Here is an 18,300-nt window from a genome sequence, read left to right on the forward strand (position 1 = left end):
GGCATTTAATAGAAACACTATATCCAATAGCTGGCTACTCACACAGCTAAAATCCACTAAATATTAAGAAATACCTGATAAAGTAGTTATTTTGTTAATTTATTTCTATACCCCCCTATTAGTATCTCCTCTCAAACAATATAGCTACTACAACTAAACTGAAATCAGCAATTAGCTAATATTTCTTTTAGGTAGTATTCTATTTTATTAATTTTAAGTAATTGACATTATAAACTGACTTGAGTCTCTGATGCATCAGCTTAGATGTGTAAATATAAAGATACAAGTAGTAATAAATTTGAAGGTCTACACAAGCAAGAAAACTTCTGAGAATCTAAAAAGTCTAACTTCCAGAACTCTGATTACCTAGTGTGTGATATGCTCTCAAGTCTGCATTTTATCTATTTATCAGCTAATATGTATCCCTCAAGAACACCAATTACACATTTTTTTGGAGGTAGATATACCATCTTAGTTCACTCACCTTAGGCGAGTTCTAGCATGATCCTGTGAAGTATTTCCACTGTATTTGAGTGCAGTGTGGATAACAGGTCCATGGAATCATGTATTTTACAGATCTATCTCATCTAGCTGCATTGCTTGTTAATGGAAACAACCAGAGTTCCTCTACAAATTATTTTTAATGTACTATTAATAGAGGGACCTTAAATTTATATTGGTATTTGCTAGAGCTATAAAGAACATTGTTGATCTTAGTATTTACTTTACAGATGAAGTAGGAAGAGCTGCCTTGACTTTCTTTTCTAATTGTGTCTGTTGATAAGGCTTTAATAAAGATACTCCCATGCTTCCTGCCTCCCACTCCATGACTGAAGTATTATGGTTCTCTATCTTCTTGTAGATCTATAGGAAAAGAAGGCCCTTTTTGTGCCCAGTTATCACACTGAACTAAATATACATTAATGGTAGAATATTGTGCCATTGTGTCAAACGCATTTATATGCTACTACAGATACAATTAATGCATCATGCAGTAATTATTAAAGGTTGAAAGGCAAGACCATAGTAAAGGTGAAAGGCAGAGACAAGACAAATGAGAAATTGATAAAAAATGGATTCACCTAGTTCCATTTAAAAGATGAATTAAAAATAAAAATCTAGTAAAAAAGCAAAAAGCAAGAAAAATAGTAGCTTACACATGAATCCTTAAAAATAGAAAGTTCAGTTTAAGACTGAATCAAAGCTGGATACCAGTTCGACATTCTGGTTTGCAGGGACTCCAGCAACTGCTATGCTTTGTTTTTGTATTTTGTTTTTGTTTGTTTGTTTGGGGTTTTGTGTGGCTTTTTTTTTTTTTGATTGTCCTCAGAAGAAAGCTGCCCAGAAGGAGCCACTTGTGAGAAGAATTAATCCCAAAAAAGGATGAGTTTTTGCCATGTTTGAAAAGAACCAGAATTTTTGGAATTCTCCCCCTAAATGAGTAGGTATGCCTAGTCTGAGCTATTACTGCAGGATGTTTTATAGTATATATGCACAGTCAGAAAAAGTACATAGCATAATGAGAATGCCCATGGCATTACATTTAAAGGAAAGCCAGCATTTTAAATCCAGAAAAAGCTTTGCTATGCCAGACATCTAAAAAACATCTGCTTGTGTTTAGGCAGGAGATTGTAATTTCAGAAGACAGATACCTTACAAGGCCATAGTCACTTTACAGCATGTGCCATAGGAAATGAATGAAGGCTAAACATATGAAGCTATCCCAAGGAAGTGATTCTTGGGAACTGGCAGAGATGGAAAGAAAAGAATAAAAATTAAAAAATTCATCCCACTATTTTTTACAGGGCCCAAAACAAGTGCCTGAAGGAGTATAGCCACAAAAGGGAGTTTAACAAATCTCACTCGAATGAAAGGAGATGATTGCCTGATGGAGATGCATTCTCACTATAAGGGACAGGTTCAAAAAAAATTTAGTCAAGACAATCACCCAGGAAAGTATTTTGTGGAATCCCAACCATACAGGAACAGCCCATGAAATGAAGAAGCTGTATCTAGAAAGACACATCCGTAAGACGGAGTCTCCTCCATAAAACTAGTAAAATTTAGTGCCTAAGCTCACTTACAGTCCATGAGTCTTCTCAACTTTCCTGGTAGTAACTTCCTATGAACCTTGTCCCCTTGACAAGAAAAAGTATTTGAAGATAAATACAACTACACAATTAAGTGCATTAACTTTTCTAAGTCGTACCGGTACTTCTGTTTATTTTCTTCTGTTTGTTCTTTTAAAGAACTCATCATCACCCTTACCACATCAAATCAGTTTCCAGGCTCATGCACACCTTTGCCTACTGTTTACTTAAGATCAGGTTCTCCCTTTTGCACAGTGTCAAAGGTACTCAGGCCTTAGAAAAAGTTGAACATTCAAAAAAAGTATCAAGGATTTATTCAAAGAAATGCTTTTCTTTCATATAAATATGGAGCTTAAAGTTACTTAACCTCAAGAAATTCCCACAAAGTACTGCTTTTATTAACTGTAAATCATTGATAACTTTTTTAATTTGTTACCAAAAAAAAAGCCAAGTACTTGTCCAGTTCTTCTGTTATCTGAATATATATATATGCATATGAAATTGAAATACTCCACAATATTGAGACATTCTGTTTTCCACTTAGAGATGTCTGAAGGCAAGGAATTGAACATCCAAGTTTCACTATCTAGATAACTTAATTCTTAGATATAAGCTATTTGATGTCCTGTCTAACTCTTCATACCTTTTTATTATTATATTGAGAAGTTAATTTATTTTTTTTTTCTGTAGAGGATCCAAAAGTCAAAACATGTACAAAGCAGAAAGTTTTTGAACATGAGGAAATGGATAGGTAGCAAAAATAAAGCAAGGTAACAAAAAGCTGCGATCAGAGAATTGACTGGGAAATAAATAAAATTGTCTGTGTTTAGCAGTTCAGCTGAGAACACGTTATTTGTAGACTGTATGGCTGTATTTTAGAGAGAATACTTAAATTGTTTGGAAGCATTTAAAAGAAAATATGGCATCTGGAACTGGAAATCTATTATAATGATTGGTGAACTTTTCACATAAAAGCTGTTTTGAAAAATAACACAAGGTATAATCTCTATCCACTGAACTTCAGAGATGCCAGTGCTGTGGTAAGAATATGGAGTCATTAAAGTTGAGAAAATTAGAGACACATGCAGTTAACCAATTTATTCCTGCATATCATATCAGGATACAAACTTAAACGAGCTTTGAAGACACAATCCTAGCAAGTTAGCAAAGATCAGAACTCTGATTTGTCCCTATAAATTCAGAATATGACATCATTTTCTGTATTACACTTATGCACACCACCCACAATCCCATGCTGTGGCACACATGGACAGACACAACACAATTAACCATATATCACATTTTACTTATAAACACTTACACACTGACTTAAACACAGTTGTCACTACTTTCCAGAATTGCAACAACAAAACTATCTGAACAAGAAATGCCAGCCTCAGTTTAAAAGTACTGTACTTATTCAAGTACATTACACTTATATGTGCTGATAGATGGATGCTACAGACAGAAGACAAAAGATGACATTTACTGAGAGAAAAATACCCTGTAGAGCTTCTGGTCTTTTAAATTGTCCCAAACCAAACAAAAGTATTCAATACGCTAATACCTGCTTGCTTGTGGTAACTCTTAACAATAATACTGTGACAGTCCTCATGTCACTACTCAGTGATACCATTGTGTATATTTAAAGCACAATGGTATCATTGTAAAAGCACATATTTAAAGCAGTCCATTTCCACAGAACTGCCATTTGCATAACTGTAATGCACTGCATAATCATGGTCCAACTCACCTATTAGTCTGCAGGTTACAGTCCCCTCTCACCATTCCTTAAATATGCTCAATAAGATATGTCTTGTTGGCCTAGCAGCAATTTCTTTTTGATTCTGCTTACATATTTAAGTGCCACTTGTTTTCACAGCAATACACAAAACCAAGTTATATAAGCAGGAAAAGTAAAAGGCTTCTGATTAGCCACCTCTTCCAGCTTTATTTTAAATCTCAAGACATAAAATAGTCAATGGAGATCACTTAGCAATACAAGCCACTTAAAAATAATAGTTCACATTACAAAAGTGCTTCCTTGAAATATATCATTTAACCTAATGCATCTACACTATAGCAGTCCCAATCCCAATTTTGAACGAAACATTCAATTATAATGAAAATATGAATACCTTGAAATGAGAACACTCCAGCACAAAAATGTTGCAGTCTGCTTGCCAGATACTGTACAGGGTTACAATACAGCATATGCCTGCACCCCTCCAGTGTAGCCCTTTCTTCTCTGATCTGCATGGCAGCCTGTACTACCCCATTTACAACACATGTGTTGCATTCATGCACAATGAAGAAGCATAATCAAATCTATTACTTGTTGGAAAACATCAAACCTTTACCTCCCTGCCAATCCGACAGGATGACTGGTGAGCTCACTACTCCCACCTTAACCTTCAGCTGGGCTCATTTATTTCCCAGGGGACACATTCAGAAAACTGACAGTTACAAGAACAGTGGCAGGTTAGCAAGAGCTCGTTTGGGGGAGGGGAAATTCCAAACCAAGAAAAGCTTCTCAAAAAAGGTTAATAGGTTTCCAAGCTTACATGTAGACTAAACAAGGACAAGCCTAATAAAATTAATTGCTTCACAATAGCAAGCTTTGTGTTTATATTCTGAAAATACTCTAAGCTGTATCTGCTTAAAACAATATTGAATGGTCAGGTGGTTTGCACTTTTAAAGCATGTTAGCATAATCAGCCTTAAATTAAAACAGATGGGAATGCAGATATGTTAAGGTTATTAAAGACCTCTAAAGGATAGAGTTAAATAAGGTTACTTAATCCATCTTAGGAGGGTATTATGAATTGCATCACTTACACAAGAATAGCATTCTTGTATCTATTTTAGATTTTAAAAGACTAAATAAAATTACCAATACAATGTAACCAATGGCATGCACATAATGTGTACTTACTACTCTTGGTTTTTGAGAGAACAAATAGAATGTTTCTTGATATTAAATGGCATTCATACAGATCTTTTAACAATAAAGATGATATTCTCCTAATGTTGCAGTACATAGTGAATGCTCATCAATGAGAACAATATATCAGCATGTTAAAAATCAGCATGTTGTATCTATTTACAGAGAATGAGAATTCTACCACTAAAACCTTAAGTATTAGAAGTATAGACTTCTCAGAGGTTCCTCTAAACCAAAGCCCAAAAACCCCAAGCCCTTCAAAGCTTGCAACACATTGATGTTGTCAGCTGTGCAAAGTGTAATCTAAATTTAAGAATCTCACAATCTCATCTTCATACATGCAACAGTTATTAACATGAGTTTCAAGAGCTTGTTTTTGCCACAGTAACTATGATAAAAATGTCTGTGATACCTCATTGGTTGACATACACAAGTGGAGTAGTAGGAACCTGTCCTCAAGCCTCCACTAATGTAGCAATACCCTGTTTTCGTCCTGTGAAACAATTTTCAGCTCAGTGGAGTTGTCAACAAGCAGCTAAACCATCTTATAGCCTGTTAGAGTTATATACAAATCAAGTGGTAAACATGGTTAAGAGCCTACTCACATCAGAGGGAGAATAACCTCAACTCACATGCACTAGGTAAATTCTTAGCACCAGGCTGTCTTGTAAAGGCATCTTTATGCACCTTTCCCTGTGGAAGACAATAGGCTGTTTAGAAACTCAGCCAAGTAGTAGTGTTAAACATGCTTTCAGATGAGAGGTGCCAGAATCAGCTTCCAGGTAGAGAAACAATTTATGAATTCTGTTTGGGTTTTGGTGTGAATAGGTGCTAACATGCTGAGACTTGCCAAAGCTACAATGCTGTGTCATTATGTACAAAAGCCTTATGATATCCTTTTTTAACCATTCTGCCCTCTACTTTATAATCCCCAGATTAACAAATCTCTTCAGTTCCCAAGGTCAACTGAAGAGCAAGTAACAGCTCTGGCTCCCAGACTCACTTTTCTGAATTTAGATGCCTATACTGAAATAAATCCCATTTTGCAACCAACTTGGAAATTATTTTCAAGGATTTCTAACATCAAGGTGAAAGGCACACAGACAGTTTAATCCAGGGGGAGCACCTAATAGCTAAAGTTCTGTCCTCATAAACTTTAAGTTTTGAAAGTGAAACTGAGGCTTTCAAAATTCTTCCATGTCTCTATTTTTGAAATTAAATGACCCAACACCTATTTTTAGTGTACAATTTGCAAATAATTTTGACATCTTTACCACTTTTGCTGCACTAGAAAATTCAAAAGTGACCAGGAATCAACTTGTTTACTTCATTGCCTTTGTAATATTAAACAAAGCATTTTATTCAGCTATAAATTACATGTGGCTATTTAAAGAAACCTCCATTATTGAAGTTTTCCTTGTGCATTTATGTACTGCACTAGAGCTGCCCTAGGTCAACCATCACCTATTGAAATATTCAGCTACATTTGCCCAACTGCAGAGCGCTAACAACAGCTGAGCATATTCTAACCATCCACCAGGACTAAAAGTAACTGAATTGAAATATAACAGCAGTACAATTCACTAAGACTAAATTCAATCAGCACTCAGAAGGAAGGGGGATTAGAATTAGCATTCTAAATCTTGTTTGGTAGGTCACATATACACTTTCATTTCTATTCAATAGAGAAAGTTGCGGTGCAGAATATGAAGTGGAATCTTCACCAGCAATAAAAGCTGGTGAAGAACATACTGCCAAAGCAAGTATATTAAGTGAAATTAAAATGCAGATAGCTCAGATAACATCAACATCTATAGAATCAGAAGAAAAAGTTAGACTCACAGGTTCATTACAGAAATCAAACATCAAGACAAAAGAAGACCTTCACCTATAAAACCCTTCCACAAACTTTAATATAGGAAGAACTAATATATTAATATCAGTATACTGCTACTTTTCACTATTCTAGTTAAAGGTGTTTTTTAAGCAGGTTCATACATAGTAGAAGTTGTGGCACAGGCATTTTTTAGGCATGATAGATATATATCAGTTTGCAAATAGCCTAAACTGACTGGTGACTTCTGATGAACTATGCCAGTCTTCCTCATGAAGTTCCCTTAAAGAAGAACAATATATTTTCTTAAACCTGCCTTGTAAAAAAGGAATTAAAAAGGTTTCATGTAAAGTGTTTTGGTGGTGGTGGTGATGGTCTTCTGTTTGTTTGTTTGGTTAGTTTGTTTTGGGGGGGTTAGCAATATTTTGAAGGACAGGAGGAAGAAATGAAGAAGAGCCTGTACTCATAAGAGATCCTGGAAGCAAATAGGAAACATCTCTCAAGTCACAACAAAAGCATTGCAGAAACAAGAAAAAGCATGTGCCACAATTAAATTTTTTGTCATTATTAAATCAAAATATCAACATAAAACCAAAGATCTGCTACTTCCCTTTACCAAATAGGTCAAGTTAATAACTAGCGTGCAATAACCCCATTCTTTGCACCACCTTTACAGAGCACTTTGGTTCATGTTTTCATGAACTAGAAATTCCTTTTTAAGATAGAAAGCAAGACTGACAAGTGTCATATGATTCTAGAAGCTCTGGCTGTTAAAAAAATCCAATTGCTTCAAGTTAAAGTAAGATGTATCATAAGTTAGAAGGTTACTGCTTGAAACAAGCATTGATCAAGTAAATGTTACAAATATTTAACAGCATAAAAATTAGTTAATTTTTCTGATTCCACTATTTTTTGTGGGCTCTATTTTTTTTTCCTTTAAAAATATTACATGCTACTTGAAGGGTATTTGAAAAATACTAGTTAGGATGTTAACAGGCTAAGAGCTAGTGGCACCGACGTGCTGTTGCTATCTGAGGCATCAGTCCTACAACAGACTCAATTCTGCATTGGAACTACCCCTGTTTGCAGACCTGGGGCACTACCAGAGCTAGGAGGGAGAGAGATAGTTGGGCTTTAAGAAAGCATAGATGACACATTTGTAATGGAGATTGTAACGTTGTCTCTTTTCTCTGCTCTAGCCACCACTTGCAAGTTCAGTCCCACAAATTTGTTCTGGACCTTTAGGCTACCAAATCCTGAGTTGTGTAGTTCTTAAATGGAAAGCTCTTCTAAACAATTCTCAGTTATTTTCACAGCACCTAGCTTTCAAAAAGGTAAATAGCTACGAAACTAGCATCCTTCTACTAAATACAGTGTTTCTGTGCATTATCCACAGGACTCAACCTCAAAGTACATGACGTTTTCAACACTGCTGGAATGCGAAGCCTTGAGCAGAAGTCTGTGTTAGTATCCTGTGTGTCAAAATGAAAAATGTCACAAAAAAACAGCAGCTGCTTCAAAGAATGAATAAAAAGTACAACTTTATGATTAAAGAAAAAACCTAAGAGGTGCTCATACCCTCAGGGAACTGCCATTTTCTCCAATCTCAGAGAGTCTCATTAGCCCTTCAAGTACAACATATGGGCCTATGTAAGGCTACACTGTAGAAAGCAAAACTGACAGAGATTTTAATCTCCATTAGAAAAGCTTAAGAGCACAACATTCATTTATTTAATCTAATATGCCAGGGTTTTACAAAGTCACAATTAAGAGAGCTTTCAGAGTCTACCAGCCAATTCGGAAGGCTGCTAGGGAATTACGATGGCATTAAATATATTTGAGTTTATATTGACAATAGCACATTGCTTCGAATAACATTATTGTGCAAGCTTCCAGTTGTTCATGGTACTCCTCCAATTACTATTAGTCACAGCTGACTACTGTAAGGCATAAGGCAAGCAGCTGTTTAGGGCAGAAAAAGCACTAAAGTCTTCACTGCCTACTTCAAACTTAACAGAGCTTTGGAAGCACTCGGAAACTCTTGCCTCTAGAGAAAGAGGAGAAAAGAGTCTGGAACAGAAAGTTACATAATAGTAAAACTGTGTCCTGCCTCAGAAATATCTTTACCTCTCAATTCACAACGCATGGGGTAGAGGGACCAAACCTGACAGTTTCTCTCCTCCCACCTTTGCTTCTGCTACATCAGTTTTCCTTTATCATTAAGAAGCTTTGGATCGCTCTAGATAAAAATGCCCTGGAGTTAACAAGGAATGTAATTGCAGAGTGGGCAATTACAAGAACAACAGATAAGACTACTAGTAGCACTTCATCCTAGTTAAGAATACGTATGAGATCAATTGAAGTTTGTGGCCAGTTGTGTTGAAATATCATTTATAGTACAGTAGACACTTGGCATTTCTTTCACACAAAACTGCATTTCCTAACTTAAGAGAAACTGCATTATTCCCTCTCTTCTCTCCCCAACAATGTCTTAAATTGGAAGTTTCTAGGAGACAGGGGATGTTCAAAAGGGATAAAGACAGTATTATATTAGATATAATTATTTAAAATATTCAGTTTAATATTATTAAACAGAAGTAGACTACCTAAGGCTACCAGGACTGCAAAGTCTGCTTTTGTCTTCATCTTAACCTGTCTGCAGATATTATGGAAGACTCAAGAGTAACTTTTTATCCTATCATATTTAATTAGGAATTATGTTACCATTGTAGTTTTAAAACTCGTTGCCTCCAATCCTCACTATGGATGGCACCAAGACAGTTGTAACTCCAAGACTGTATTCCCAAGAAATGCAAAACAAGCAGCTAACTAACTTTGTTACAGCAGTATGACTGAATCAGTATTCCCAGTGAAGAGTTAGAGACTCTTCAATTAAGCTACATGGATGCAGAAATATCTGAAAATACCTACTCTGAGTGCTAGTACAGAGGCTTTTTACTTATCAGTTGGTTTTTGAAAGGTCACTTTTATATTTCTTGCAGTAAATGAAGTTGTAACTATAGTTTAGTTTGGCATCCAGTTGGTATTTGATTGGCTTGATATTTTTACACATACACTACGCTTCAAAATCTGAACTGAAACAGCTCACTGTTTCCTCAAAAATGAAAATATTAAAGATGTAAGAGTCTCTGAAGAAATTCAAATTCTGTACCTCTGCCAAAGTTGATACAGTTTCCGTGAAAAGCAAACTCCCCTCTAGCCTTGTGCCAATAAAACTGTGCAAATAACTCCAGCTCATATTCCACTCCACTAGGATTCAGCTGCTTCATAATAAATGGGCTACACTCTAACTCTTGTGCCTTGCCCAGCAGCACTACGCAGAGGCATTATGTTGAGATCAGTCAGGTGGCTAAATTCTGCCTTAATTTATGAGCCAAGCATAGCTTGCATTTTCACTAATTTGCCACAATAAAAAAAGTTTGTGCTCTGGTAGTTTTCCCACACTTTTATCATAAGCACCACAAACGCATAAAACATTCTCTCAACAGCTCAGGAGCCACAGACACCAAGAGCACTTTACCAGCAATAATCAACTAGTTTTTGAAGCACATTTGCCACAGAATATCTGACTAAGTCATGGTGGTAAAACTAAACTCCATCTACAGATGCTTATCCACAGTGAAGTCAACTGTAGTTCTTACTATAACATTGATTATTTCTTGACACATTACAGTGATTTTATCTATACTAAGTTCTTATTAGGGTAAAGCCTAGTCTTGCTCTGTGGAACATATTTTTCTTCAGCAGAATTAATGTATTTTGGTAAGCATCCAGTTGGTGTTATTTTAGTTGACTCTGCTTTCCTTAATTCAATATTATGAAAGCAATAAAAGGCTTGGAAAAAGTGTAGAAGATTTACTGAAGCAGTTCTTGTCCTTAGAAGTAAGCATACGACATTTGTTTGTTTTGGAGGTGGGGGTTAAAGAAAAGACATCTCGACTATGTTCTCAACCCAACTCAAATCTTCATCACTAATTCAATTCAGTATTGAAATGAAAACTCACAGAAATAATTTCTTAATGACTGACTTAAATGAAACATTTGACAGTTAAGTACGTGACAAGCTACCAGGGCCAGCAAATTAAAAGCTTAATACGATACACATTTGAATTTCATTAATAAAGCTTTTCTCCTCCTAAGAAAAAATAAGACTGTATTCAATCTCATCAGCAATGTAACTAGGAAGGTGTGGTAAAAAAACAAGATAAAAAATCACACATCTACATAATTCACAAAATCTTGAAACAGGAGAAAACTGGGCAGAAACAAGCCTGCCTCATTGACACCAGAGAATTAAGTTTTAGGGACAGTAAGATTTTTAGTCACGCCTACAATTCAGTCATAAGGTCCAGAGCTTTTGTGGTTTGAAAACAAGATTTCATAGCTATTAGTGCTCACAAACTTGAGGGCTATTTGGTAGATATTGCAGCAAACAGTTGGACTAATTTCCAGAAGGAACAAATATTGCCAAGTTAAATGCTCTGCTTTATGGCAGACTGTAACAGATGCTGTATTTTGACACTATAGCAACACCCAGCAAGTTCTAATGGTGAAATTCAGTTTTTCTAGGGTTTAAGGTGTTCAACCTTTCCATAAAGATACCAAAAGCTCACTTTCCTCATTTTGCAGAAAGTAAAGGATACAGTTAGATTATAGAAATTTGTGTGGCTCTTTATCTCAAACAATATCTGTATGCTATCTTTCTCTGTATTTAAGACTTTCACTATCTTAGCCCATCATCTCATTAATAGATTCAAACTTTTCAAAAAAGGATAAAAAACTAAAAAAATAATGCTTTCTAACAGAAGTCAGTGTTTTTACTTTGGCACACTACTGCTAAAGAAACTGTCAAAAGGTTGACAAGAGGAAAAAGGATATAAAGTAAAGTAGTGTTGGAACCTTTCTAGGAAGTAAGTTAAAATACTCTCCAAACCAAGCCCTTACTGTCTATCTTGTTTTCTTATAGCTATTATCATACCTATAATGATAAGCTGTAAATAACAGCTTAGTAAGAGTCATCAAGGAGCTACTCATTCCACTCTGGTTATCAGGTCTATATTAAAAGTTTCTAAGGGGGAAGTGTGAAACATTAGGAATTAATCATTAGCACTCTAAGAAGATCCAAGAACAAACAGTTGCATCACTTCTTGTGCTTTTTGTAACTACAATTGTTTTGCAACTGCACATACAGAAAGAAACAACAAAAAGCACTATGTAACTATTTTGCATTCAAGCAGTTCCTCAATGTCTTCAAAAAGTTAGACATTAAGGTTTGCAACCAATCACAAAGAAACCCCATGAAAAATAATTGTCCATTGAAGCCAACAATTTGTGGTTTTTTTCTTTTTTTTTTTTTATTTTTTTAAATTAGGATTTTAAATTAGATCAAAGCCACAGTCATAGGTTTGTAAGAAGCTAGCTATAAGAAGCATCTCTCCACACTGTACCGAACATAAAATGTCCTACACAATTAAAACCACATCACATACCAGCAAAACCTTCCTGAGGCCCAGGCAACCATGAGGAAGCCCTCTGTATGTGATGCTGTTTGAAACTGGAATTTGTTGTGTATGGCAACAGTCTGAGTGGCTCAGAGCTTTCCAGAAAGTGCCTTAAGGCATGAGGAGCCTTCATTGAAGTGGCAGGTGACTTTATGAGTGGCGTTGACAGAAAGAGTATGCAACAGGGGTGGTGTGCCTGAACAAAGGCTCTTGTGTGGGAGCTGTTGGTGTGGGCTTGTGGCTCTATGACGAGCTATCCTTGGTAGTGGTGGGCACTGGTGCTTGATACTGTTTGCTGGGGGGTGGTGGGAGAGTGGGAGAGTCTTGTCTAGCTAAATGAAGTACATTCAGAAGGTCTTGCAAAAAAGTAACTTCTTGTGGAGAGAAGCTATGCCCAGGCTTGGTAGGTGCCTTACAGTTCTGCCTCTGTTTGCTGGGGAAGCAGCAGGACTGTATTTGGGTGAGCACAAGCTGGGTGCATGGCTCCTTGTGAAACATGGAGTTAGGTTTATGAAGGGACCAGGAGAGGGGCGGTATGAGGGGAGGTCTCCTTAGGAAGGAGTAGATGCATCTGGGCATCTCCTGTGTGTCCTGTACGCTGTGAAGGTGATGGGGTAGAGGGACCGTGAGAGTAGTGTTCACAAAGAGTGTGTCCTGTTTTGGGATGCATCTTGGCAGCTAGGATCCTTGTAAAAAAGGCCCTGTGATAGGGGGCCCTTTCCCAGGAGTGGTAATCAACTTGAGAGTGATGCTGCAGAAACAGTGTGCTACAAGGCCTGTGTTCTTGAGCTAGCATCCTCTTGTTAGGAGGCATTGGTGTGGGCATGTGTTAAGGGAGAAGGGAACCCTAAAGGTGGAAGGTGTTACCTGTGTGTGACTTGAGTTTCCTATGGGGTGGCAGGAGGGTGTGATGGTGTTTAAATTGAAGTAAATTGTGGAGTTAGAGAAATAAGAAAAGGGAACAGAGAGAGAGAGCCTTGTGCAGGAGTGGTGGCCATGTGAAGGTGATACAAGAGGCAGGAGTGTGCAGCGGTGGCAACAGCTTGTAAAGTGTTGAGGCTGTAGAAGGAAAGGTGGGGAAAATCTCCGTAAGCAGTGGCGCACAACTGTGCACAGTTTTCATGCACTGTAAAAGGTGCAGGGTTATGCAATGGCATTATAAATTAAGTGCTTCAAGTCAGGTGGGGCATATAGTCTGGTGAAAAGGAACTTGTGGGCAAGCAGTGTCTTGCTGGACAGAAGCAGGTGCCTGATATGGAAATAGTTTGCTGTGGCAGTGTCAGGAGTGTCTAAATCCCTTTGGTCCTAAAGGATTCATGGCCTTTTTAAAAAGAATGCTCCTGGGTAGGGTGTAGTCTCCTCAGGGAGAGACAGTGCCTGTGTGCAGTTTTGTAAGCTGTGAAGATGACATGAAAAGGAGAAATGTGTGCAAACGATTACTTTTATGAACTTAACAACCTTGTCTTTGAGGGGAGTTTACAGTCTAGGGAAAAGTGATGTCAAGTGGGGATGGGCGGAATCCTCAAGGATTGACAGAGGCTTGTGCAGTGTCACAGGTGGAAAGAGCCTACAGTGGTATTCACAGAGTAAGGGGCTATCTTTTGGGCAGTTGCACACTTGTGAGCAGTTTCCAGTTGGTGTGGGACTAGTAGAAGTGCAGCTGCAGTAGTGTTCAGAGGCAGGGTCTCCTCTGTTGGAAGCAGAAAGTATTCACTGCAGGATGGCGGGAAAGCTTTCCACAGGAAAGGTGCACACTGGCATATGTCATCCACGTATTCCACCCTTCCTGGGATGGGGGGTAGGAGGGGGGAATAAATGGTGGTAGTGTGGAGTAGAGGGTATGATTGTGTGTTTCCAAGAGAAGTTCCTCAAGTTTGACAGGTGTTTGGATGAGCCTAATCTCCTAATTCAGGAACTGCTTCAGGGATGGGGAAAGCCTTCCCCTGGAATGGCAGATGCCTGTGTGTCTCCTGTGTGCTGTGAGGGTGATGGGGTAAACAGGAGCATGTGATTGCATTTGCAGGCCAAATGTCTCATGTTTGCAGAAGGGACCTGTCGCAAGGGTTGGAGCTTTAGCTGGGGTGGTAGGCAGAGAGGCTGATGGGCTACTGCCATTTGTGAAAGTTGGCAGGAGTTTTGCTGCAATGATGATTGTGAACTAAACAGTGTTTGTATGGGCTTGTATTGTAAAAGTGTCCACTGCAGGAAAGATTAGCCTCCCTGAGGAGGGGCAGATGCCTAGGTGAGGTTTACATGGTCTGTGAGGGCAGCAGAGCTGGCAGGAATGTGTAGTGGTGATGGTGTTTACCTGCAAAGTGCCTTGTATGAGAGGCATTTGGGCGGGCTTGAAGTCTCCGGAAAAAGGATGGAGAAAGGAGGCACAGAGTTGTCCAGAAGGAGCAGATGCTTTTGACGGTGGCAGAGTGAAGTGTGCTGTGGCAGCATGGGTCCATAGGTTAGGGGATTCAGGCAAGCTTTTCTCTTGTGAGAAGTGAGTTGTTGGGGGAATGGCAGCCTTCTGTACGACTTGCACATCCATATGTGCAGCTTCCATATGGTATGAAGGTGGTGAGGGTGCAGGAGAGTGCAGTGATGCTATTCATGAGCTGAGTGCCTCATGTTTCGGTGGGTTTGTCCTCCGAGAGAGGACCTGTTATCTGGGGAGTCCTTACCCATGAGTTGACTGCCTTGTGTTTTAAGCAGCTTTCTAATCTTGTGAAAAGCAGTCCTTTGGAAGGCAGTAGCTGTCCCTAAGTGGGGCAGAAGCCCTGAAGAATGGGGATGTGTTGGAAGGAGCTTTGTCTAGGGGTGATAGGGGATTCTGAGGCAACATTTGCTGGGCAAGAGCTTGCTATGGTCATGGCATCATGAACAAAGTGAAGCCTGCTAGGCATGTTCTGAGAGGTAAGGAGAAAGCCTTGTCCTAGAGTGACCACTGCCTTTGTACAATTTCTGTTTGCTGTGTGGGCCTTGTAGGCAACAGCAGTGTGATGAGGGCAGTGATCTACGTTTGAGAGGATTTCATCTTGAAAAAAGGCCATTCTACCAAGTGGGGATGGGTGGTGGGCAGACCCTGGCCTGTGAGTGGCAGATGCCTGCAACAATGGCATAAACTGCAGGAGTGATGACTTGAACTTCCATGCATGACCTTCTTAGTTAACTATCCACCTCTCTTTCCCGCATTTTAGGTTTATTTACAGGGAGAAGTAAAGCAAAAAACAACCTTAGAAACAGTTAACATCATGTGTTATCTTATCCTCTGTGGACTTTTCCAGTGCTGCTTTTCTTAGCTGCCTCTTAGATGCTTAAACGGAGGCAGCTTTCTCTGGAGTCTTCCACCCACTTGAGACACTTTAAAATAAGTTCACAGAAAACTGCTGAAGTCCACCTCAGACTTCAGCTTCTATTCTGACTATTCTCTTCTTACTCCCTACTTCAGAACACATGTTTTTAGGACTATTACACTTTGATTTGTCATTTCTCTTTCCCATCCTTCTCTACTTTATTACTGTCCAGCAGAGGTACAAGCTACACATTCCCGACAGCTCATATACTCTCCCCGCACCTACCTGTTTGAAGTTACTTGAACTCAGCAGGGATTTCTGTTCTCTTTTGTATTTATGCCACAATCCAGATGGAACCGGGAGGATGAGCTTGTCCAGTTAGGATTTTGCAAGCTGATTCTCTGAAGCTGCAAGTATTTGTGGTGCCTGGAAGGCTCTACTGGTATGCTACAGCTGGCTATAATTCCCAGTTTAGGAATCCCTGACTTTGATCTGTCTGCTGCTGGTGGTCTTTTTAGAATTTGAACTGAGGTTAGTATGGGTTATAATTTAACTTGATTGGTATGAAACTACTTTCATTCCAAATATTGTCAGCTGCGCCAAGCACACTGTTATTCTTGGGGTATTCAGAGTCAGGGCAAAGGTGACTGATAATGTCCAAATTTTTGTTTGCTGTGGAAGGAGGTGGTGGGCAAAAGTTGAAAGGAAGAGAAGAAGGAAAATCTGACAAGTGAGTATGGTACTCTAACAACTCAATACTCTTTACTTGAGATGTAGGTTATAGGGTCATCCTTCTGAAAACCTACCAAGAGTAATAGCACTGGAGGAATTATTATAAAGTGTCTTCATGCTGAATGTTGAAATTCATAACTGTATAGATTTATTGGTTTTGAGAGATACTGTGTATGCTGCTATAGCAGTCCCCTTAAAGATAATATTGTTTTACATTGTTATTTTTCATGGCTATTTAAAATTCTTTTAGATGTAATTACAAAAGCTTGCTGCAGCAATAGATAAGGATGGGATCTGTCACCTGTTGCACTCACTTACTTTTAAGTTTCAGTGTTCTTCTCTTAACAGCACTATTTTGAAGACTTCTCTCAGCTGTGCTGTTACTCAGCTATGCTGGGTTTGTAGATCTAGTTTCTGAATTGCAGATTCAGTTTATTGTGAATAGTTACGTTATAATTTTGCCATCTTGACTTAATTTTTCAGCTTCATTTTCTTTCTTTGGAAAACCTACTGTGGCTTCCGTATGTGACTCCTTCAATTCTTTGAGGCATGTCCTCAGGCATAACTCACAATATCATTTGAGAACATTATTTTAAATTATTATCTAATTCACAGCAGGGTATATTATTCACAAAATATTTTCCAGAATGATTGTTGGCACAGAACAAAACAAGATTAAGTATTGTTCACAACGGGTTGCTTCAAAGTTGTTTTGATTTTTTTAAATTCTTGTGTCTTGTTTTCAAAGCCAAATGTGTGGTATAACCCCAGCCAGCAACCAAATGCACACACCTGCTCACCTGAAAGGAACTGAGCATTTTGTCACCCGTAAAATGAAACAGTTCTTAGGACTTGCTTCTGGATGTAATTTAATACCCTGAATCTCAGAGCAAATGTATAAAATTCTGGCAGACTGAGATACTCTGTAATGTATAACTTTATGTGTAAGCGATTTGTTTTCATGAAACTCTTGCTGGGCAAGATTTGATCTGACATCAAGCCGTCTGAATGAAATTCTGAATGAAGTGTAGTTATCTGCAAGGATAGAAGCAGCAGGTGAAATATGACAGTGCAGTAAATTCATGTTCATGTCTTTTGGATAGGAAAGTATTTTTGATTTTTTTTTTTTGCATAACACTTAGTTTAGTAAATATTATTTTAGAAGGAAAAATTAAAGTGCCTTAAGAGTAGTGGAAACCAAAAAGTTTTTCATAAGCAGTAGTACTAAAATCTGCAATATTTCAAATAGTTTGGGCAATGGAAAAATATGAAAGCCTCGAGTACAGCAAAAAGGAAAGATCTTGTTAGCTTTTAGCAGGCTTTATCTATGCAGAGATGTTTGCATGTACTCCCTGCATAACATTACATTTAGATAAATATAGTAATGTAATAGTCTGTGGGCCACATCCCAGGCTGCCAAGGTGGTTCACCTGGCCCGCATCCTGCTTTTGACCATCCAAGAATTTCTTGGCCTGAAAAAGGAATGAGCCACAGTCCAAATCCGTATTCTGATGATAGCTGCTTATTTGAGATACTGTTGGCTTTCTCTTCCTGCCAAAGACCAAAAGGAAGTAGGGAAGAGTTTTGTGATCTCTGCAGTAAGTGTATTTCTTCTGGAAAGTTTTACACCTACTGTACCTACCTAGTAGTTTGTGTCATGATGGGAGACTGTGTTGCGGGTCCGAAGGGAAGAGGGGACAGGACATGAGGACGGGTGCAAGCAGACTTGTTTATTCAGGCGTGCGCCCGATTCTTAACCGTCCCGCCAGGAAAAAGGGGCAGTACCTCGGGTGGGTTATCAGACAGACAAATGGGGGAGCAAATCAGAACAGGGCACAGGCAAAAGGGGGAGGAGGAAGCCTGGGCATGTGCAGTTGTGCGCTGTGTAGCATGA

The 18,300-nt window shown here is 38.4% G+C and overlaps 1 protein-coding gene and 1 long non-coding RNA gene across 2 annotated transcripts in view; one reads left to right on the top strand and one right to left on the bottom strand.

Moving 5' to 3' along the window:
- The window catches only part of LOC135413258 (uncharacterized), a 54,481-nt gene extending 38,291 nt beyond the window's left edge, over positions 1-16,190 (bottom strand). Inside the window, exon 1 of the long non-coding RNA XR_010430151.1 lies at positions 15,956-16,190. This is a non-coding gene — a long non-coding RNA (uncharacterized LOC135413258). The remainder of the gene's footprint in view (positions 1-15,955) is intronic.
- Positions 16,191-16,286: 96 nt separating this feature from the next.
- Positions 16,287-18,300, top strand: part of TLR3 (toll like receptor 3) — a 43,310-nt gene continuing 41,296 nt past the window's right edge. Inside the window, exon 1 of the mRNA XM_064652670.1 lies at positions 16,287-16,404. The gene's annotated coding sequence lies outside the window, so the exon portion shown is untranslated. The remainder of the gene's footprint in view (positions 16,405-18,300) is intronic.

This window comes from Pseudopipra pipra, chromosome 4 (assembly GCF_036250125.1).
Source record: "Pseudopipra pipra isolate bDixPip1 chromosome 4, bDixPip1.hap1, whole genome shotgun sequence".
NCBI classification, from domain to species: Eukaryota; Metazoa; Chordata; class Aves; order Passeriformes; family Pipridae; genus Pseudopipra; species Pseudopipra pipra.